Genomic DNA, 23,153 nt, shown 5'->3' on the forward strand with positions numbered 1-23,153 from the left:
TATATACTATGTTATATACTATGTTTCTCCCTATACATATGTACCTATTGTCACAGGATCCTTAGGGTTTTACTTTGCCAGCCAGAAACCTCTGTGGCTAGCAGTGCTTCTGCTTGAGTTTTGTGCATACCTCCTGGGCTTGTTCTGTCCACTCAGCCTTGTAGGCTGCACTTGGCTCATGCTACTGGCCTGGATCTCACTCCTGCCAAGGGTTAGCCAGGTGTGGAGCAGTGAGGTGTGTGTGAGTGAGGTAATATGGGATCTGGCACTGCACACGGCCAGGCATACAAACCCTGGTGGGTTGGGCAGCTCCAGGCACTGGCACAGGCACTGCATCCATGTGAAGCTGCAGCTGGACCAGATGTTTGACAAGTGGCTTCTGCTGCAGACACCAGCATCTGGACAAGGGGAACATAGTGGTATCCAAAATCTCAGAGATGTCAGGAAGTGCAGAATCCTAAAGAAGGTGTTACAGCATGTCACAGCCCTAGTTCAGGGAACCCCAAGATCTGGCTTCCTAGAAGGGCTGCAGCTCTTTTCTCCTTCTCCTCACCCACAATGCAGCAAGTGAGTGGGGCGTGTTTTGGTTGGTTTGTGTTATAGCCCTTTCAGTTTCACCACCCCACTCAGGACTCCAGCTCCTGGTCTGGCCCAGGCCTGCTGCTGCTTCCTGTTGCGCGGGGTGGCCACCCAGCACCAACAGAGGGCAGGAGAGTTATAGTGTTACAGCAGCTCTGGCTTGGAGAATCTCAAGGTCTGGGCCCCCAGAAGGGTCACCATTCTTCACTCCCATAGTCCAGGAGTATGTCACCACCTGCAGCTTGGCGACCTGGCCAGGAACATGTTACAACTCCTTTCCCTCCCTCCATTCAGCAGGTCCTGAGTTCTTGTCCCCCATCCAGGAAGAATGAGGTTATTTGAATAACTGGAGAGTGAACAAGGCAGAAAGGAGCTTTACTGAGTAATAGACAGCTCTCAGCAGAGTGCATACCCAAAGTGGGTCAGTCCTATCTGCTGGCGTGTCATCCTGATGAGTGTCTGAGTCTGACTGAGTCTGGGGTTTTCATGGGCTCAGAAGGGAGGAAGTGCATACTGTTTGGTCCTTAGCCAGTCATTTGTGGGTCTGGAAAAAGCACCATCCAATTGGCTGAAAGGCATCAATGAAGTTTTCACTCCAGATCACAGACTGCAACCAGAACTGGCAGTCAGTCCCCCATGCTTCAAGCTGTTCCTGGCTTGAAGGTGAGGTTTCACCAGAGACTCACCCGTTCCACCTAGGAATGTGTCTGCTTCACTGCCATCAACATGCCATCCACAGCACCCAGGCTATCCACACTAAGGGGTGTCCACAGGCCCACATCTAGATGCCCTCAGACCTCCTGGTCTCCTCCACCATCCTTCCTCATTAGCATCCAAAGTTTCAGCCTCAGAAGCAGTTTCCAGAGGGGGCCAAGGCAGTGGGGAGGCTGATATATCAGAACCACCCTGACCATACACACCTGACCAGGTCTCAACCGCTCCCAGGCTCAGCTATCACAACACATCCACAACTTTGCTCTGCCATGGAGCAGGTACCAGCAGTAGAAAGAGACCAGGGAAAAGGAGCAGACCCTTCCAAGCCTATAAGGGCAGGGGACTTCCAGGGCCCCTAGAGCACAGGGATGCCTGGGGCTGGAGCCATGACTAGATAGCTGCAGCTATGCCTGGGAGCACAGGGTCCCACCCCAGCAACTTAGTAGCACATAGGGCTCCCACTAGGATCACCTGTTCCTGGACCCCACCGGCTCTGTGGAGCACACAGCCCCAGCTACACCTCCCCTGCTGCAGCTGGCATCATGGCAGTGGCCACTCCAGACAAGCCACCACCACTATTGCTATGATCAAGTTTAATTTATAAATTAGGCACAGTAAGAGAATAATAATAACTAATAATAAAACAGAAAAATTATGACAATATACTGTAATAAAAATTATGTCAATATTTCCATGCTCTCTTTCACTGTCTGTTTCTTAAAACATATCATTGTACCATACCTGAAACCAAGGAAAGCAAAACTAAAGATAAAGGGAGACTGATCTAGTTCTTTAAGTTAGTTTTCTTCTCCTTTATCTCTTTCTTTTTCTGAGACTACCATAGTGCATATATGACTACTCTTCATGGTGTTGCATCAATCTCATAAGCATTTTTCATTCCTTTTCATTTCTTCTTTTACTGAATAATTTCAAATGACTAGTCTTTGAGTTGATAGACCCTTTCTTCTGCTTGATCAAGTCTGCTATTGAAACTCTATTGTGTTTTCCATTTCATTCATTGTATTCTCAACTCCAAAATCATGGTTGTCGTTTTTAATAATTTCTATCTTTTTGTTGAACTTCTTATTTTGTTTATGTGTTGCTTTCTTAATATCATTAAGTTCTCTATCTGTGTTTTCTTGTAGCTTACTGACTTCCTTAAAACAATTGTTTTGAATTCTTTGTCAGACAATTTATGTATCTCCATTTCTTTGTGGTTGGGTACCAGAAAATTACGTCCCTTTGATGGTGCCAGGTGTCCTTGATTTTTCATGTTCCTCAAAGTCTTGCACTGCTATCTTCACATTTGAAGGAGTCACTTTCTCTGGTCCTTATTGACCGGATTTGAGAGAAATATATTCAACAGTCAGCCTGGTTAGGGAATCTGAGGTTTTCTCAGATCTTTTCTACGGATTGACCCAATCTATACTTCTTGGATGGGTGGAGAAGAAATTCTGATGATTGTGTATCTTCTCTTAAATCCACAAAACCAAACTGGGTCCTGAAAGCCTTCTGTTTGTTTCCTCTGGGACAGTGTCCTGAAATGCTCAATTTTGTATGCCTCCCAATCCTTCAAAGTTGAGCCTGCTGACTGCATGTACTCAAAAGCTATATGTAAAGGCTCACACTCTCCATCTGGAGTGCATGTACAGGCAACTGACTATAGGGGAAAGGGAAGGGGAATATGTACAAAACATTGAGGGTGCCTATGGGCCAGTTGTGGGGAGAAGCTACAGACATGGTGTCCCAAGTGGTTCATGGGTGGGCCTCCTGATGGGCTCTGTGAAATGCTTCAAAGGATATGTACCCTGTACTGAGTTTCAAGTCCTGGTTGCTGTGAGTCCTCTCCTTTCTTTCCTGCTACTGCCCTGACCCAGCCACTTAGCTCAATATTCTGAGTTGAGTGAAAGAAAGATGGGCTACTTGGGATGTGCCTCACACAGCTGGAAAAGCTGGGTACTCACTCATTATACTCTCCTTTTCCCCATGGGAGGAACTGCCCGCTGAAGGGAGTCTATCTCGGCACTAAGAAGTGGACCCTGCGGGTGAGGTGATGCATGTAATTGTCCTTCATACTCTCTTGAATGTATCTACTCTCAGATATTTTTCTCCAACAGTGTGCTGTTACCTTTTCCATTTAACTCCTAGATTCTGGCAAATATATTGTCATCCATCGGTGACTGTCAAAATCAGTGCACTATGCGGAGACTATGGTAGGAAACTCCGATTTCACCATTGTTGTCACTTTTGTCCATGGATTTATATAATCCATATCAAGTGCATCAAGAAAGTCTGAATAAATGAAAACAATAGTTTGATATTTAGCTAGTATAATTTTTGCATAAATATGCATACTTAGGGACCTTGTTTTTATTTTTATGCTGTCATTTTCGTACATCCTTTGAATCATCAGTTCTGTAGAATATTCCACAAATGAGGACAAATTTGATCTTACAATCAAATATTTTGGAAAAGTTGGTTAAACATAATTGAATGGTTTCTTTATTTTAAGACTATACTATGCTAATGAACAATGTGAATTTATAGGAAAGAATATAGTGTGCAATTTTTCTCAATTTATTTAACTTATTTGACTATGGTACTCCATTTTTATTTTCACTGAGCATCCTAAGAAACTAAAGTTTAACAGACACATATTTGGGGGCAAATGCTTTCTCCAAGTGTGCAATTGAGTAGCCATTGTAGGAAAGCAGAGGAATACAATCAACTGGTTGAATGTTTTCAAATATGTTTTGCTTGTAATGATAGAATTAGAGATGTCTAGTTTGGTTTGTTCTCTTTTCATGTACTCTAATTATATAGAAAATCATGGCACATATTTGAAAATTAAAGACAAGCCCAATCCCTGAGCTCACTAATTTGTGATTATTTCCTATTGTTTTTCTTTTTGCTATTTAATGTAATGTATTATGTGTGAAGTATAAGAAAACATTTTTATTTGGTCTAGAACATATCAGGAGTCAAGTTTCTAAATATGATAGGCCCTGTGGACAAAAAAAGTGAGATAGCATTGTATCTTGTCACAGTAAGTGGTAACAGTTTATTGAGCACTTACATGAAATAGGGTCTCTTTTAAGACCATTATGATGAGGCGCTGTGGATCACACTTTTAATCCCAGCACATAGGGAGGCTGAGGTGGGAGGATCGTTTGAGCCCAGAAATTCATGGCAGCAGTAAGCTATGATTACACTGCTGCACTCCAACCAGGGTGATAGACCCTGTCTCAAAAGAAAAAAAAAAAAAAAAGACCGTTGTTAAATGTATTAATTTATTTAATGCTTATGCTTATGATGAAAATCTTGAAAAGCAAATATTGTCATTGTCTCCTTTTACAAATAGAGAAACACAGAATTTGAATTCATGCAGTCATCTCCGGAGTTTGTACATCCAACCACCACATTAAACTATCTTTAAGCATTAGCTATAGAAATGTAATTATTTTGAAGTTTCTATTATTGCTACTTAAAATAGATATAATAGCTCATGTATCTTCCATAGCTGCATATTGAAAGAAACACATTTGTCAAATCCTAAAGCTTAATTTTTTATATTAAAATGAACTCTGACATCTAACTCTGCTTAAACCAATGAAAAATCATACAAAAGATGCTTGCAGGAGGCATCTGTTTGATTTTATACATAAGAATTAATAGAAATGAAAATCTCATTCTAAGGCAAAGATTAATTCTTCTCTCTTTGTTCAGCATAACTGATATATCCTAAAGGAGTGTTTTCACTGAATATGTTGATGTGTGGCTTAAATATCATAAATTTAAACAAAAAAAAAAAAAGAAGAAGAAAAAACTTAGATTAAAAAGTGGCAGTTAGCCTGAAAATTACAGGTCTCTGAGATGTACCCTTTAATTATTTCTGAGAAGGGAACTTAAAATGAGGAACATTTATTAGTGAATTATTTTTAGCATTGAACTGATCCCTAATGGCTTTCAGAGAAGTCCTGGTTTAACCTTGGAACGTATTTCATTATCACGTCAATGGACAGAGCTCTTTCACAGTGCAGATTGAAGCTATAGTTTTGAGAAAGAAAATGAGGTAGATGTGTTCTATTAGATCAATCTCCTACATATGGTTAATTTCAAATTTTTGTGACACTTTGTGAAGTATTAATAATAATACTAAAAGTACACAATCCAAGTTTAATAATATCCAAAATTTACAAGTTCTTTCTCAAGTATATGCAAGGGTATTATGTAATATTTTTCTTGACAATATCTTTGAAATCCAGGCAATTGACAGGCCTTATTTTCCATATTTTATAGAAAAAGGATCTGAGTCACAGCAAAATGAAATGACTTATTTAAGGTCAGAAAGATGGTTCATTTTGATATCCCATATAGTGTTTTGTTTTGCTTTTTCTTCAAACTTCAGTTTTCCAAGTGACAAATGGAGAGATAAATGTGAAAGTATTTTGTGAATTGTCTTTTCATAAATTAACAATGATTTATTTATGTGTCCACTTAATTGTTTGCTTATTCTTCTTGGCCTTAAAAAACTTAAAGATGTTATTAAAACAATAATGTTTATTTTTATGGTCATATGATGAGATTATAGAAATTCTAAGTACTGTTGCTTTTCTGGAGGAAGTTTTTTGCATTGCATTTACTTTAAGCATGATGATAAACCTTGATGCTTGTATGTCACACTTTGGGAGGCGGAGGCGGGTGAATCATGAGGTCAAGAGATTGAGACCACATCCTGGCCAACAAGGTGAAACCCCGTCCCTACTAAAAATACAAAAAAATTAGCTGGGCGTAGTGGCGCATGCCCGTAGTTCCAGCTACTTGGGAGGTTGAGGCAGGAGAATCACTTGAACCTGGGAAGCAGAGATTGCAGTGAGGCGAGATCGCACCACTGCACGCCAACCTGGCGAGAGAGAGAGACTCCATCTCAAAATAAATAAATAAATAAATAAGTAGCCACATTTCATTTAAAGAAAACAGGTAAAGGGCCTCTTATTTCTCTGATAGACTTATTTGTGTTAGGGTACATATAATAATCTGATGTAATTGTCAAATACACCAGTAAAGAAAACCAAAACTACTCTATTTTAAGCAGCAAGGGATTCAATACAGGGAATTCAGTGTTTATGAAATTGCTGGAAAGGCTAGAAGACAGATTGTGATGGTATGGCCTTTTTATGCTGGTATGCCTGGACATACAGAGCAGTTTGCTGTTTTAAAGAAACATTGATAAGTTAAAATAAATTGATATTTCCATTGTAATTGGCATAATCGGCTGGGACTCCAGGAATTTTTTCTAAAGCAACACAAAGTCACTACTTTGATACCACCACTGCAACTATTGTGTAGGAAAGCACAGCAAAAGGAGAATGGAAGGAGAGTGAATGAGACACTATACAATATCTGCCAAACATGAATTAAAACTTTTAGCTATGATTAGCTTTAGACTAATTTTCATCAATTCTAAGGCACTTTGGTTGCACAATATGCCACCATTTTATATAGTCCTAAGAGATAAAAATTACTGTCCATACGGTCCTGAAATAGTACTAAGATGCCTTCATTTGTAAAATGCAGACAATTTTAGAGATATTAACATGTTAAAAGATGTACATGTTAGAACATCAATAGAATATAGTACATATTTCATGACAGATTGTGATGGTATGGCCTTTTTATGCTGGTATGCCTGGACATACAGAGCAGTTTGCTGTTTTAAAGAAACATTGATAAGTTAAAATAAATTGATATTTCCATTGTAATTGGCATAATGTGTAGAGAAAAAGAGCAAGGGATAATAGAATGGTAAAAGACTGAAAGAGATATTTTATAATCTACCAATATACAAAAAAATTTACTAAGTTAAATAACTGAAAACTACTTATATCTCTTTAGGTCATGAGTAGATTACATTGCAAATTTCCTTAAGAAGTGTAACCCTGTTGTAAAATGGAAAAAGATATTTTGTGGATGATGTTAAAATACATTAAATCAAGCCACCAGGAGTGACTGTATTCTGTCAAAATCACCCAACTACAATTGCTATGCAAAGGGTCGTCCTTCTCCCTGAGTAGGCCAATGCTTTCACAGGAGGGTAGAGAGCAGTAGAGGGCCAGGAACATGTGCAAAACTATAACTGGTCAGTTGTGAGCTGACTGGAAGCCAATAAGGTAACCAAGGCCTTAGGCTAAGGCTCAACCCAGAAGAATACAGCAGAGTCTGCACACAGCATTAGACCCTAGAGATTAATCAAGTGACATTCAGGAGAAGAAACAATCAGTCAACAGTGCAGAGGAAATAGAAAGTAAATAGTCTAAGACTAGAGTTTGAGGTAGACATTTGTTGAGTATCTACTATGTGCCAGGCACTATTCCAGTTGCTGCTAGCAAAGACAAGAATTAGGATCACATAAGATCAGAAAAGTAGTATTCAGAGACCAGAGTTCTCAGAACAAAGTATGTTAGCAGGCCTGACTAATTACTTTGATGATGTCTCCATTATCCCACTTTGGTCTTGTCAAATGAGCCTGCTGACCTGAGATCAGAACTTAAAGGACTGCTCCCTCAGTTGCTGAGAGGGCTGAACATGTTCTGCTATCACCAGCAAGCACAAGTGTTTTTTCACAGTTATAATCTCTTCCTGGGTAGCAGCACCAAAATGTCTAGGAAAGAAAAGTCAGCCTGAGATATTTATGGTTCATAATATATTTTGCTGTCAGCTCAAAGATTGCAAATGTCATTTGCCAACAACTCGCTTATTTGATTTATGGAATAATTAATTGTACGTAAGATAAGCAGTGCACTGAAGACTGGCAGTTATAATTAATAGACCCTTGCAGCAAAAAAAAAAAAGTCTTTATGAAATTGCAAATGCAAGTTCATATTCCATACTACCAATGTCTCTCATATTGCTTTGCTCTTTCTTCAGGTATAGGCTGAGGGCCATAAGTATAATAGTAACCCTGTATATTCATTTTGTGTTTTGCAATTTACAAATACAAAGTGATTTCTGACTTGCGCTATTTTGTTAGGCCACTGCAACACTGCTGTAATGAACACAGGGAAGGCATTGTTGTGCTGGGAGCTGAGGAAAGAAATCCTGAGAGACTAAGTGATTTGCCCAAGGCCACATCGTGTCAAAGCCGAAGAAAACTCAAGAACAATGACTTCCAAGTCTGCTGTGGGTAAGGCCATGTGTTGTAGTATGTAAAGAAGAGCACTGCTTCAAACTACTTGGATTTAAACCCTGCCTCTTCCATGCATTGCCTATGCAAACAAATCTCTCAATCTCCAGGAGCCTCCATTTTTTCACATATAAAAGAGAACAATACAATTTCCATTGCAAGCTTCTTGTGAGGATTTGGTGAAATAAAGCATAAGAAAGCCCCTCTCTCCTCTGACTGCTTCCCATTCCCTGCCTCCCAGCCCAGCTCACATCCATCATTCTTTTCCACTGCCCATAGCTGCTGACTTAGCTGGGTGCTCCGTTCATCAAATGCTCCCCATAATTCTGCCCATGTCAAGGAAAAATCAGATAGCCTTCAAGTGCATCCTTTATGACTCTTCAAAAAAACCCTTAGAAATAATCTAAATAGATCCACTCCAAAAGAGATTGTGCTTCAAGTAAAAATAAAACAATATTTGAGCCAGGTTCATACTTTTCTATGATAAGAAATGCCCCAGTCTAGACATAGTCATGTACAAGAGGCATGGAATTTTGGTCACCATCATTGCAGTAGTTGTACTTTCATATCTGCCTTCAAGGAATTTAGACTCTAACGGGAAAGACATATATAGTAACACACGTAAATCCTTAGTTATCTTTTCTTTAATTGAAGGAGCATAACTTCTTCACCTGTTAACCTTAAATCACTGCCAAAAATTACAGTTTGAATTTCCTTACAAATGAGGCAACCGTCCTAATTATAATAACAACTTTTGTTCAAAATACCAACAGTGCTTTTCTCACTAATTAATGACAGACTCACCCAAACAGCAATCGCCACTTTCCCTGACACCATTTCTGACTGCAAGTTACAAGACCTTTGTAAAAATAGAATCTCTAGATCTCACTGTGTCTATCTCTCCTGGCTGGATTACTTCCTACCTAAATCTTGCCAGAATGTGTGTGCTTGTGTGTCTGTTTTGTCCTGGAGTGTGGGAATAGATGGTGAATGCAATGAGGAGTGTACACAAGGGAAATCTAACATGTAGTGCAGTTCATGCAATGGGTCAAACAGCTCCTGCTTCATTGCTCTCTTTCACTGTACATTTTCATCACCATCAGTAACACTTCTTTAGAGCACTGCCTCCAAGTATGTGACTTCCTCTGTACGCTGTGGACCCTGACTGCAGACTCAGCTGCAGAACAATTTTCCAAAAATATCCTAAGGTAGCTTTAGATGATATGCTAAATAGGCTGGTCCATTTTTCATCAGAGACTAACAAGCACCAATTTTTCTGATCACCCCTTCATGGAGTGTAGTTTCCTCTAATCAATTTAATCAAACATAACAACTAAAATGAACCAATCAGAATAGCTACTGAAATCAGAAATATCTGCTGTGTATTTAGAAAATGAACAGTGTTTAGTGAACTAAACTGATTTGTTTATGGTCTTGTGCTCAACCCTGTTGAATGGCTTTGGGTACTGTATTATTTGTTTTGAAGCAGGTACAGAAAAGGGATAATTAATTTAAAAGAGAAATGAATAGGGGTGTAAAATATGTGAGCTACTTTAAAACAATATAGATTGGATGTTATTTTAACAAAGACATAATCAACACCTCCCCAGTTCACGGTCCTGTTCTAGGAAATATTGAAAGAAAGATCAAAAAAAGACATAGCAAGTGATCCTCATGGAGCTGACTGCCTAGATGGAGAGGCAGAAAGTCACCTTCACAGTATAGTGGGGCAAGTTCTATGAAAGAAGAATCACAAGAGGCTGTGGGCATGTGAGAGGGGGCCAAGGAAGCATCTCTACAGTGGTGAGGGCTGAACTGAGAATGAGAGGTGGAGTAGGAAACAGCCTGGGAGCAAAAAACAAGAACATTCAAGAGAGGAAATGAAAGCCCAGCATAGTATCATAGGTCAGGGCACAGGACGCAGTCTGGCCTGACTGTATGTACTGGGGCCAGGGCTGCAAGAGGCAAAATGGTGAGAACTAAGGCAAAGCCAGGCCTTCACAAGCCTTAGATGGCCTGACAAAGAGAAACCTCAGAATTTCAACAGATGACTTGATGTAATATACTTTTTGAAACATCTCTGTGGCCTCAGGGTGGAGAGTGAATTTGAAGAGGGTGAGGGATTAGGCAGGGATACATCCAGAAGAAAGTAATCCTCTCCATTCCAGGACTTGAATCATAGCAGTCAGAGTAGAGCTATGGAACACAGTAGAAAACGGAACACAGTTTAAAAGTATGTATAGGCTAATGTGCCAGGCATTTAAAAGGTAAGATTAATTTTTAAATTCAATCTGCATGTAGAGAGAACATTTCATTTTCCTTTGGCATCTTTTGGTAATGCAATAGCTGGACTGTTCATAAGAAACTTTAAGTTTTAACAGTAAATTCAGCTTTTCAATGGATGGTGTTTTAATCACAATAAAATGAACAAAAAGCTGGAAAGGAGAATGTTTGAGTTACCTAGGCTGACTTAACAAAGAAAACCCCTTTAGCTCTTTCATTCTTTGCTACGGAAAATATTAGAATGGCGTTTTCAGTTGTTACCATTACATATCAGGGACATCCAAATTTTACTAGGTCTATCATCGAAAGCAAAAACTAGAAGTGGTAATGTTAGTTGCCTAGGTGAGCTCCCAGATGAGCCATGTCACTAAACCTATGGAGCATTTATGAGATGTAAGTGCCAGCATTATAAGGGATGTGGTTACTGAGTTGCAACCCTGCAAAAGGAAGAATAAAATATTCTCCCCAACATAAAACACTAATTTGCTTTTTTGTCCTTAAAAGTTGCTCTTTGAATTCATCTCAAAAATGTGTCACAAAAACAGCTTGTTTTTCCGGCTGACTCTTTTTACCCAGATGTCACTAAATGTTCAAATGTTCACAGTTTTGGCATGTACTGAACAGAAGCTGTTTGGACATTTTTTTTTTGGTATGTCCATATTACTTTTCATTCCACATTTTACCAGGTAGAGCTGAAATACATTATAGTTTTCTTCTTAAATATATAATCATACTGTTTTATATTTCCTTTCCAAAGTAGCATTTAAAGAACTGTTAATGAAGCTTTTCTTCTTCACCAAAGACTGTTTTCATGTCAAGGGTGTTACATATTTTTATCTAATTCGGAATAATCATAGTGAGTTAACCTGCTTATCTTTTATGCAGAGCAAAAGTCCCCTCTATACCCGTGTGTACATGTGTGAGTGTGTATATGGGGTTGGGGAGGTGAAGCCTGGTGCAAGGAAAAATATATAGTGATTTTAGAGTTCAAAATTATGGGAATACAAAGCCCTATATTAGATAATTTCTTTGCCTTCCCATTAGGCTTCCTTTTTAATATTTCAAATGTAAAATATATAGCATATGCCTCTAGGCCCTAATCTTTCACTACACTTTAAGGAAACATGTCTCAAATACTTGAGGCATGCCTACTGTGTTGCTACCATTTCCTCAAGGTAGGTACCAAATGTACCTACCATTTCCTCAAGTCCTTTATCATCTCAGGAAATGCTGTAGGCTACAGATATTTATAAAACAAGCCAAGCGGAGGATTCTGAGAGAAACAGAAAGACAGTTCTATTTCTCAGAACTGAGATTTCCTGATCTCAGGAGAGATTAGGAAGGGAGAGATCATGTTTATTTACAGGAATTGGGGAATTCTTCATGAAGGAACTGATTTTGAACTGACCTTGAGGATGAGTTAATGTTCTATTGATGGGAATCCAGACATTTCATAGGAAGGAAACAGCCAAGACAAAGACAATGTGGTAGGAAAGAATGTGCTGCATTTGAAAGGGCATCAAATAGGCACAATAGGCTGGAGCCTCATGTAAAGGTGAGCAGGACAGGCGTCGGGAAGGGAAAGCTAGGCCAGAGTGTGAAGTTCTTTACAAATGTCCAACTCAGAAGGACACATTTGAGTTAGAAATAGAGATCCACTGAAATATTTGAGTAAGAAAATGACTATCATACTTATATTTAAGAAAAATGTATCTGGCAGTTATGTATTTGACGGAAATGGAGAGAGAAGACAGTGGATACATTAGGAGGTAGGGAAATTAGGAAGCTGTCTCTTTAGAAAGGAAGTACTGAGTAGGAACTAAAGAGAAGCAGTAAGATAAGAGCTGGTAGATGCACGCTCATTCTTTCTGTGTCATGGTTGTTGTATCATTTTATTGTGATTGGCAAGGGGACTTCTCTACGTGTGGAAATATAATGGTTCCCCTGAGTGACAGTCCATCATGGAATGTTTCAGATGCAGATCAGTGAGTTGACGCTGATATTCCTGCAAGAGCCAGTTCACGAAATGTAACAATGAATGAAAAAAAATCAGACATTTACTACCACAAAAAAAAAAAAAAAAAAAAAAAAAAAAAAAAAAAAAAAAAAAAATAAAAAAAAAAAAAAAAAAAAAAAAAAAAAAAAAAAAAAAAAAAAAAAACTGTTATAAACTAAATCTTCTTTTATGGTGAAAACTGGAATGAAGTGGGAGGACACTATGGAATATGGAAAGACAGAAAATTAATGAAAATTAAATGTTACAAGAGTTTGTCCTTTATTTAGGTACTACAAGTCCACGGAAACAAGGTCTTGTTTGGAACCTAGAAGTAAAAGTGTTACATTTATTGAATATATGTGTGGCACTGTGCTAGGCAATAAAAACAAAACAATTATAACCATTGGAGCCATTAAACAGCCCACAGTGGAGGGTGAAAAATTGTAACTTCAGTGGGGAATTGGTGGGCATGTCATAATCGAAGCATGTCTGAGTGTTAGAATAATTGCAAAAGTTGAGAAACACTGGCTTGGAGGTATACATATTTTTCGAAAAAGATTCTCCTGTGGGCAATTTTATTTATCCAAGTTGTTGTTGTTGTTTGTTTGTTTGTTTGTTTGTTTGTTGTTGAGATGGAGTCTTACTGTGACACCCAGACTGGAGTGCAATGAAGCAATCTCGGCTCACCGCAACCTCCACTTCTGGGGTTCAAGCTATTCTCCTGCCTCAGCCTCCTGAGTAGCTGGGATTACAGGTATGTGTCACCATGCCCAGCTAATTTTTTTATTTTTTAGTAGAGATGGGGTTTCACCATATTGGCCAGGCTGGTCTCGAACTTGACGTCTGACCTCAAGTGATCCGCCCACCTCAGCCTCCCAAAGTGCTGGAATTACAGGCATGAGTCACTGCACCCAGCATATTTATCCAAGTTTTGGATAAGGAGGTTTCATTTTATTTCCTAAAGAAGGCTATCATCTGATGGAATGTAGGAGTCACTGCTGAGGCAGAATTACGAAGACCTGAATGGTGAGAAGTTAGTAATTTTTCAAGAATCCAGGAAGCCTTGCACCTACAAGACCAATTCAAGGTGAGAAAGGATAGCACAGTGGCTGTGTACTTCCCCTCCATCTATTCTGAGTAAAGCTCACCCACCCTACTTTGTTCACTTCCCTTTGTATGTTCCCTTTCTCATATACACATTTGGTAGTTGATGAAAGGAAAAAAAAAAAAAAAAAGAATAGTTTTAGATGAAGTTTCCATACTTTCCAATTCAAGCCAAAGACAAACATGAAGAGCCAAACTGCTGACTCTTTTCATTATAATTTTCTTTCTCTTGTAATCAAAGTTCTCTCTCCTTAACCTCAAACCCTATCCTTTCTCATGATGAGTTCTAGAGACTGGTCACGTTACCTTAGTTTCAAGCCTTCTTTGACTGTCTTACTTTTTCATTTGTAAAGGTAAACGAGAATCCCTGACCCTTAACATTTTCCACATGAACTAATAGGAATATTCCTTTAAATTCTCTATGCTCTTTTGCAGCACAAGAAAAGTATGTTCTGTTATCTTTTTTATTTTTTTATTTTTTTTCTGCCTTACCTCCCATAGAGTCAGGCTAAATTATTAGTCTACAGCAGAAGTTCTCAACCCTGGCTGCCCATGAGAATAATTTGGGGACCTTTTAAAAATCCTGATGCATAAGCCATACCAAAAACCAATTAAATCAGAGTCGCTGGGGGTTAAACCCGGGCACTAGTATTTTTAAGACTCCCAGGATGATTCCAATGTGCAGCCAGGGTTCAGAAGCACTGAGAAGCAACACTTAATTACTTCCCAATTCCCCAAACTGGCATTTACCTTCATAATTTTCTTGCCCATCCTATCTTCTTGGCATCAAATGCCTTGCAGTGTTTTACCACCTAAATAAAACAAAACCTGCACAACCAACAAAGTTCGAGCCAAATGCTGCCTTCTCCCACTCACTCCCATCCAACTGATTTATATCTATATTCAACACATACGACATTGGGCTTTAAACTCTAGTTACAGACATGTCCTTTTCCTAAATGGATTTTAAGCTCCTTAAAAATAGGGACTTAAGCTTATTCATGTGCACATAGTGAACATTCAATTAAATATTTTGAAATCAAATAAAATTGCCAAAAATGAATGATATAAATAAATCTATACCCTTCCTATATATAGTGTAGTGATGACTTGTGCCTTCTATTAAAAATCAGTTATTCAGAAAAGCCATGATACCATTTCTTATAAAAATGCAAGATGTGATTTACTATTCCTGGCAGCAGCTGCTGCTCATCAATGATAAACTTTGAAGTCAGTATAACACAATTCAGCAGACATGATGATTCTCAATCTATGCATGATGCCATATGGGCTTCAAGACCAAGACAGCATTATCTCCCTGCTCAAACAAATACACTCCATGTTTTCTCTTGCAAAATTTGACCTAGATTAAATGTACTTTGGCCAAAACATCTAAATCCTCCCAAGAAAATGGTCATGGGTTAAATGCTAAAGAATATATCTCTGTGTGCGTTTGTGTGGGGGTGTATGTGATGGCGTGTGGTGAGTATAACACATGCACAAAATTCACTCCTGGAAGAGACAACTTAGGCATGGCCACATCTTTCCTGTGTTCCAGGTGTCCCTGTCTTTCCTCTCTGGTCCCATTTAAACTCCGGATTTAATTTGATCTTCATATGACTATGTCACTCCACTAGCAAATGTGGAACAACTTGAACGTAAATATCACATTTTACTCATTTTTATTCATTCATAACATTTACCTGTCATGGTTCCTATCACATAACAGCAATCAAAAGGTATTTTTTGAAGTCATAATTGAACAAAAGGAAGAATTTTGAATGGATAAAGGAAAGTATTGGTATGAATAGCTCCCTGACTCCAAACGTCCCCTGTTGTTGCCTACAAAAAGCAAGCATATTTCATACCACGCCCACAGGTACAGTGACTTGAATAGGTTCTTGATTAGATAGTAACAACTAGAAGAAAAATAATTAAATACACCAGTAAAAATTAAAGCAAATGTTATTTGATTAAGTGGTATTACTTGATATTACCTGTATAAAATTTAAGTTATAACTTTCACCTTACTGCGCAAAAATCTTAAGTTACGGTTAACTTCTAGGACTAGAACTAGGATAAAGCAAGTCAGGCACTCATATTGGTTGCAAAATTTAGGGGGTGCAAATAACATTTAATGAGATATTTTTTAAAAACAAAATTAATACAAAAAATCATGATGAATAAAATACCACAATTATAAATAAAAACAAGGTCCATGTGGGCTGGATTTGCAAAATATTGTAAGAGAACTATCATATGATGAGCTATACTATGTCAAAAAACTACAAAAGCATTATTATATAATGCCATTAATAAAACCTTAAGCATAATAATAACAGCCCACCAGTTTTGGTGCACGTAGTTTTAAAACTATGGCCAGCTATACACAGATTTGGGAGTTTTAGGAAATAGTTTAACACCAAAGGATGTTGTGGGTTATTTTCCATAAGAGGCAGCAAGTAATTTTTCATGCTTAGGTTTTAATTAGTGGTCAAAGTGTCTGATGTATTAGAAATTAAATTGATACTGCCCCCACTACAGTGCTCTAAAGAAGTATTTATCTAGTGAAAGATACATGTTTCCACTTAACTATTCATCCTTCTCTCATTTCTTTAGCATCTAGTGCTGTGCTGAGCATTCAGGCTAATAGTCTGGCCAGCTAGGGGCAGACATCCTCATGAGCAAACATCGATTATAGAATATTAAAAAAGATACAAGAGAACTCAATGGGCTTATTATGGAAATGGAAACGACACACCAAAAGAAATTTCAGGTCAGGGTAATGTAACTAACTGGTTAACGTGTACCTTTCAAAACTACATTGTTTTCTTCCCTAAAAACTAGTTGGCAGTCTGTATTAAATGTCTTTAAAATTCTGAATAAATCTGATGAAGTACTTCCATTTCAAGAAAATTCCCTTAAGGAAATGTTAATGGACATGTGTAAAGATTTCTCACCCCAAAAATATTTATCATAGTTTTTTTAATAGTATAATAAGAGCAAAGGAACAAACTTAACTAGCCAATTACATGACAATGTTGAGATATATACATTGTATAATGGAAGATTTGCAGTGATTAAAAATTAGTTGGTAAAGTCAGGCACAGTGGCTCACACCTGTAATCCCAGCACTTTGGAAGGCCAAGGCAGGCAAATCACTAGAGGTCAGGAGTTTGAGATCAGCCTGGTCAACATGGTGAAACCCCATCTCCACTAAAAATACAAAAATGAGCCGGGCGTGGTAGCATGCTCCTGTAGTCCAGCTACTTGAGAGGTTGAGGCAGGAGAATTGCTTGAACTGGGGAGGCAGAGGTTGCAGTGAGCCGAAATTGTGCTCTCCAGCCTGGGTGACAGAGCAAGACTCCATCTCAAATAATACTGATAACTTTGTTAGGAATCAGTAATGACATGTAATGGGGTATACACCTGCTACTCCAAGTGTGTTCCCGTGACTGGCAGCATGTGCTTCCCAGGAACTTGTTAGACATGCAGAATTCCAGGTCCCACCCAGACCTACTGAATAGGAATCTGCATTTTAACAAAGTTCCCCAAATGATTTCTTTATGCATTACCATTTGAGAAGCACTGGCATATGCTGTATTTTTTTAAGCAAAAGAAAAATATGTATATTATGATTCCATTTTTGACTCCCTCAAGTATGACTACATGGATAGAAAAAAAGAATAGATGGATACATATGAAAATGTATGCAGTAATGATCTCAGGGTGCTATACATTTTATGTTCTTCTTTTATTCTAAATTTTCTAAATATTTTCTATATATTCAACTAAAATATGTATTATCTTTGTTATAAGAAAGAAAAGTAAGTTTTATAAGTGTATTTTATCTTTGTTGTTTTTTATTTGATTGTTCATGGTAAGTAAATCATTTTTCTATCAGGTAAAAATTCAGGTAAATTACACATTGAAGTTTGCAAAATTAAAAGTATAATTTTACAGCAATAGGTTTACATCTATGATCATATATACAGTCTAATTGTGACGTAGACTATTTCTTCACATTATTTCCATAAGAATGTTCCTGTCTTCCTATTCCTGTATCTTGTTCTTCTGCCTATTAAAGACACTAATACGTTTGTAGAGCAAGTCTCACCCATCTTGAGATTAGGCACTCCCTCAAAAGGTTATTATTCTTCTTAATTTTTTTTTTTTTTTTTGGAACTTTACCCTCTTCCATGATGTTGTCCTAAAACTGCTAAGATATACAAAATTTCAGTGGTTCTCTTTCATTTTGTTTTACTTTTTGAAAAGCCTCTTTTCAAATGGCAGGTAATTACCATTCCAAGTTATGATTACAATGAACGCCCTTGTTGGGACTGTTTTCTGTTTTTTTTTTTTTTTTTTTGGTTTTGAGACAGGATTTTGCTCCGTTGGCCAGGCTAGAAGGCATTGTGCAATCATAGCTCACTGCAGCCTCGACCTCCCAGGCTCAAGGGATCCTCCTACCTCAGCCTCCTGAGTAGCTATAGGACCACGGATGTATGCTACCATGTTTGGCTACTTTTTTAGTAGAGATGGGGTCTTACTATGTATTGTAGCCCAGGCCGGTCTCAAACTCCTGGACTTAAGCAATCTTCCTGCCTTGGGCTCCCAATGTGCTGGGATTACAGGTGTGAGCCACTGTGTTCCTTAGAGGACGCTAAGGCGGGTGCACACAGGAGCTGTCAGGTTTGAAGCTATAACAAGAGAAAGGAAAGATCCTAAATGCTGCTTAGGCGAACGCTGGTAGCTGCTGAACACACTGAAGCCCACTGAGCCCAGAGAGATGGAAGGTAACAGGAAAATGAGAAGGGTCTGCTTCCACAGCTTGCCTACAGCAGTCCCAGCACATTCCAAGACATTTAAGGAACACAAGTACAATTTCATTTTAATGTAAACCATTTTAAGACAACATTTTGTTAATTACTCAGAATTCATTAACAAGTGTACACGTCCTCTGAGAAGGCACATGGTAAATGTGCTTTGCTCATCTTCCTCCATGTATCTTGAAGAACAAGTAGAGTAACAGGCCTGTGCATGTAGCAGTCCAATTAAAGAAAACCTGACCCTGCTGGGCAGTTGTCCTTTTTTTTCTATAGCAGGGATCATAAGTAATAGCAATGAGATGATAAAAGAGACCAAGAAACTGCTTTTCAGAGAGATCACGGGTAGAGAAGGTGAGATAGATTATTGAAAAAATACTAGAAGAAACCAAAATGGAGAGGAAGTCACATTAAAGAGCTTGAGGGCAGGCTCTTACATACATCATCTCATTTAATCCTCATTACAGACTTGTGATGTACGTGAGCTGGCTGAATTCAGTGAACTTCTCTAAGTTCACCCACCTAATAAATGGCAGAATGAGGAATCAATTTAAGTTTAGCTAATGCCAAAGTCCATGTTCTTTCCACAATAACACACCGCCACAAGACACAGTTCTGATTATGACTCATTTACTATATACCAAAAACCAAAACTGTTTAAAATTCCTCAAAGCAGGGTTCTTCCATCCCAATTCATGCACTAACTTCCATCAAAATATCCTAGGTATCTTGTTAAAATGCAGATTCCAGGTTTTCTTTCCATATAGTCTCTAGGTCTAAGTGAACCCTAGGAATTTACATTTTAGACATTTCCCAGGAAGCTTTGACACACAGACCACACACACAGATGCCTGAAAAGGACATAATCTAGATATCATTGAAAGGAGACTCCTTGTCACTCCTGGGCAAACACTGCCCTTTCCCATCAACGTGCCACTGATAACACTGATCCCTTGGTCTGCATTCATATTTCACTGGCTAGTCCAAGGCTCTCTGAGATAAAGAAGAAGGGTCTGAAGTGAAAGGAGGCTAAGTCTTAGATCTGGCCATTAACTAGTGATGTTAAGTAAAGAAGTAACAACCTCTTTGAATCTCCATTTATTTTTCTAGAAAATGGAGACCATAACTCCTGCCTCAACTGTCTCACATGGGGATTATGAGGAAAACAATAAGAAGATTTAACAAAAATGGACTCAGACTGTTACTGATTTTCCATACAGGTGCTAGTAATTGGGTGAGTAGAGGATATGAGAAATGAAGAGCCCTGGAATTGAAGTCAGATGTGAATCAGAATTTTGACTCCCCCTCTCATTAGCTGTGTAACCTTGAACACTTAACCTCACAAAACCACAGTTTCTTTTTCTGTTAAAAAAGAATGACAGACTGGGTGCGGTGACTCAGGCCTGTAATCCCAGCACTTTGGGAGGCTGAGGTGGGCGGATCACGAGGTCAGGAGTTTGAGACCAGCCTGGCCAACATGGTGAAACCCCGTCTCTACTAAAAATACAAAAAACAGCCAGACATGGTGGTAGGCACCTGTAATCCCAACTACTCGGGAGGCTGAGGCAGGAGAATCATTTGAACGCGGGAGGTGGAGGTTGCAGTGAGCCATTGCACTCCAGCCTGGGTGATACAGTGAGGCTCCATCTCGAAAAAATAAATAAACGAATAAATAAAATAACAAAAATGCATGCCCAGTAGCAGGAATGGAAGTAGCCTAAACTACCATCCACAGGGGACTAGCTAAATAAGGATGCTCCGCCTGTATAGTCAGAGAGCAGTGCCTTCTACTCTCTTCAGGTTTCTGTGCAAAGGAGTTTTTTAAGCACCCTGATGATCTTGCTTTTTCCCTTGACTCGCTCCACCTGTGAGAAGGTGGTAACACTTATCTGACTGGTAGATCTTGTCTCAACTGTACTTTTCATTTTGGGAACTGCTGTAGGCTACACAACAAGATCTATATGCACAGCTTCAGTAATAACAAGCCTGCTTGACTATCCACATAAAACTCTAACTTCTAGTCTTGCCTCTGTCTGCAATGAAATTAAATTTGTGTCCTCCTTATGCCAATTATTTGTTTTCCTTCTCAAACTCTTCAGAACCCAGGGGAAGGGGGCAGAGATAGAGGGGCACTATTTATTGGTCTGTCAAAAATCCAATATATATATATTGAAAACTGTGTAGCTGTAAACAAACAAACAAACGAAAATATAGAGGTGAAACCATATGTACCTATTGTCACTTAAAGTACTTTAGGATATGCTGTTAAGGGAAAACTCTCAGGTCCAGAACAGAGTATTTAGTGTACCCTTATTTGGATAGAAATAAAGGATGCATACAATGAAATGCATATACATTTAATTAGAATATTACCAGGAAAATAAACAGGAACCTTTTACTCTGCTTGCTCTTGGGGATAGACTGAGAGATTGAAGTGAGATGAGGAGTTATTTTTCATTGTATATGATCTAACATTTTTAATTTTTAGTTACACTTACCTCATTTTGTAAATAAAAAATATACAAGGCGAGGCATGGGGGCTCATGCCTGTAATCCCAGCACTTTGGGAAGTTGAGGTGGGCAAATCACTTGAGGTCAGGAGTTCAAGACCAACTTGGTCGACATGGTGAAACCCTATCTCCAGTAAAAATATTTTTAAAAAATAGCTGGGTGTGGTGGTGCACACCTGTAATCCCAGCTACTCAGGAGGCTGAGGCAAGAAAATCTCTTGAACCTGGGAGGCAGAGGTTGCAGTGAGCCGAGAGCATGTCACTGCACTGCAGCCTAGGCGACAGAGTGAGACTCCAGCTCAAAAAGAAAAAAAAAAAAAAAATACAAGAAGTGCACATCCTTCACATTGTTGTGTTGAGGAGTAAGCAATATTGCACAGTATAGTCAATAAATTTTGCTCTCCTTTCTTCATGCTTCTGCCTGAAAGTCAGCTTCCCCTTGACAATAGTACCCCTTTGAGATTGTTGGAGGTCACATTCTTAGAACATTGTGCTCTGACTTCTCTTAGTCTTACTAAATATATCCCTCGTCATAGGAGGCTTTCCCCCACCAGAAAGCAAGCTACAGAATAGCAAGGGACCAAGGAACTGTAGCCCTCCCAGCAGCTAGCTCAGTCTCTTTAGCATAGCAGAGAGCCAACAGGTTTACAACACTAAAGAGTGCACGAAGCTCTTAGTGCCCAGGCCCATCATCTACTCTGATTGCTATAGAATTGAAATCGGGACAAAGAAAGCCTTTGCATGACTCCACTAAGTAGAAAGCACTGCTTCAAAGAGCAACTGAAACTTCCTAACAGAACATGGACCCAGCATGTGACGTTATGTGCAAAACCACCACATGCATGCTGCTCCTAACCACCATCCTCTCCCAACATATTTTAAATGGAAGCATATGGCTAACACAAAACAAATCTGATTTCTTTCCTCTGTGTGTTTGGTGATTATTTATTTATCTGAGTTTAAGAAAGAATAAAATACAAATTACCAAAACAAGGGAAAATCAGTTTCAAGATCCTTTGACGTTTTTTACCTTGGGCATGGTTACAAAGTTATGCATTCATACTGCAGGCTGAAAAGTTTGGCTACAGTCCGTCTTAGATGATGGAGGGCTCCGGTTGAAAGACTGAGGACTAGAAAGTTAGACAGAATGGGTTCAAATCTTAACTACATCCTCGGCATGTCTGTGGTATATCCTCTCTAAGCCTTGGTTTCCACTGCTTTGAAATTAGAATAACACCTACCTTGAAGGTACAAATAGAACAACATCTGTAAAACACCAGACAGATGCCCTGTATATGGTTATAGTGATTAATACAGAAATTAATTTATAAACAATAATAGAATGGAGTATGCTTACAATCACGTATTCAGTTATTCATTTTATTTTTTCCACTAGTCTGTGGATCTTTCAGAGGGTGCTAACTTTCCTTTCTTCATTTTTATGACTCTAGCACAGAGCACATTGTCTTGTTATTCCATTCCTCAATGAACATTTTGAATGAATGAGAAAGAGAATTGGAAGTAACCTCAAACCTGCTAACCAGTGTTATTTTTACCCATTCCCAACATGAACCTGTGTATTCGTGCCTGAGATCTCTTTCCTCTTCTTTTTTTTTTTTTTTCTCCCGAGACAGAGTTTCACTCTTGTTACCCAGGCTGGAGTGCAATGGTACAATCTCAGCTCACTGAAACCTCCGCCTCTCGGGTTCAAACAATTCTCCCGCCTCAGTCTCCCAGGTAGCTGGGATTACAGGCATGCACCACCATGCCTGGCTAATTTTGTATTTTTAGTAGAGGTGGGGTTTCTCCATGTTGGCCAGGCTGGTCTCAAACTCCCTACCTCAGGTGATCCACCTGCCTCGGCCTCCCAAAATGATGGCATTACAGGCGTGAGCCACTGCGCCCAGCCTCCTCTTTCTTTTAACATAGCATACTCAATACCAGGAAGAGGAAAAAAA

At 38.9% G+C, this 23,153-nt stretch overlaps 1 long non-coding RNA gene across 1 annotated transcript in view; it reads right to left on the minus strand.

The window, feature by feature from the left end:
• Window positions 1-934: 934 nt before the first annotated feature.
• LOC111521401 overlaps window positions 935-23,153 on the minus strand; it is an 86,375-nt gene continuing 64,156 nt past the window's right edge. The window contains exons 2-3 of the long non-coding RNA XR_002724939.2: window positions 4,370-4,533; window positions 935-3,585 (exon numbers count right to left, since the gene is read on the minus strand). This is a non-coding gene — a long non-coding RNA (uncharacterized LOC111521401). The remainder of the gene's footprint in view (window positions 3,586-4,369; window positions 4,534-23,153) is intronic.

This window comes from Piliocolobus tephrosceles, chromosome 2 (assembly GCF_002776525.5).
Source record: "Piliocolobus tephrosceles isolate RC106 chromosome 2, ASM277652v3, whole genome shotgun sequence".
Taxonomy (NCBI): Eukaryota; Metazoa; Chordata; class Mammalia; order Primates; family Cercopithecidae; genus Piliocolobus; species Piliocolobus tephrosceles.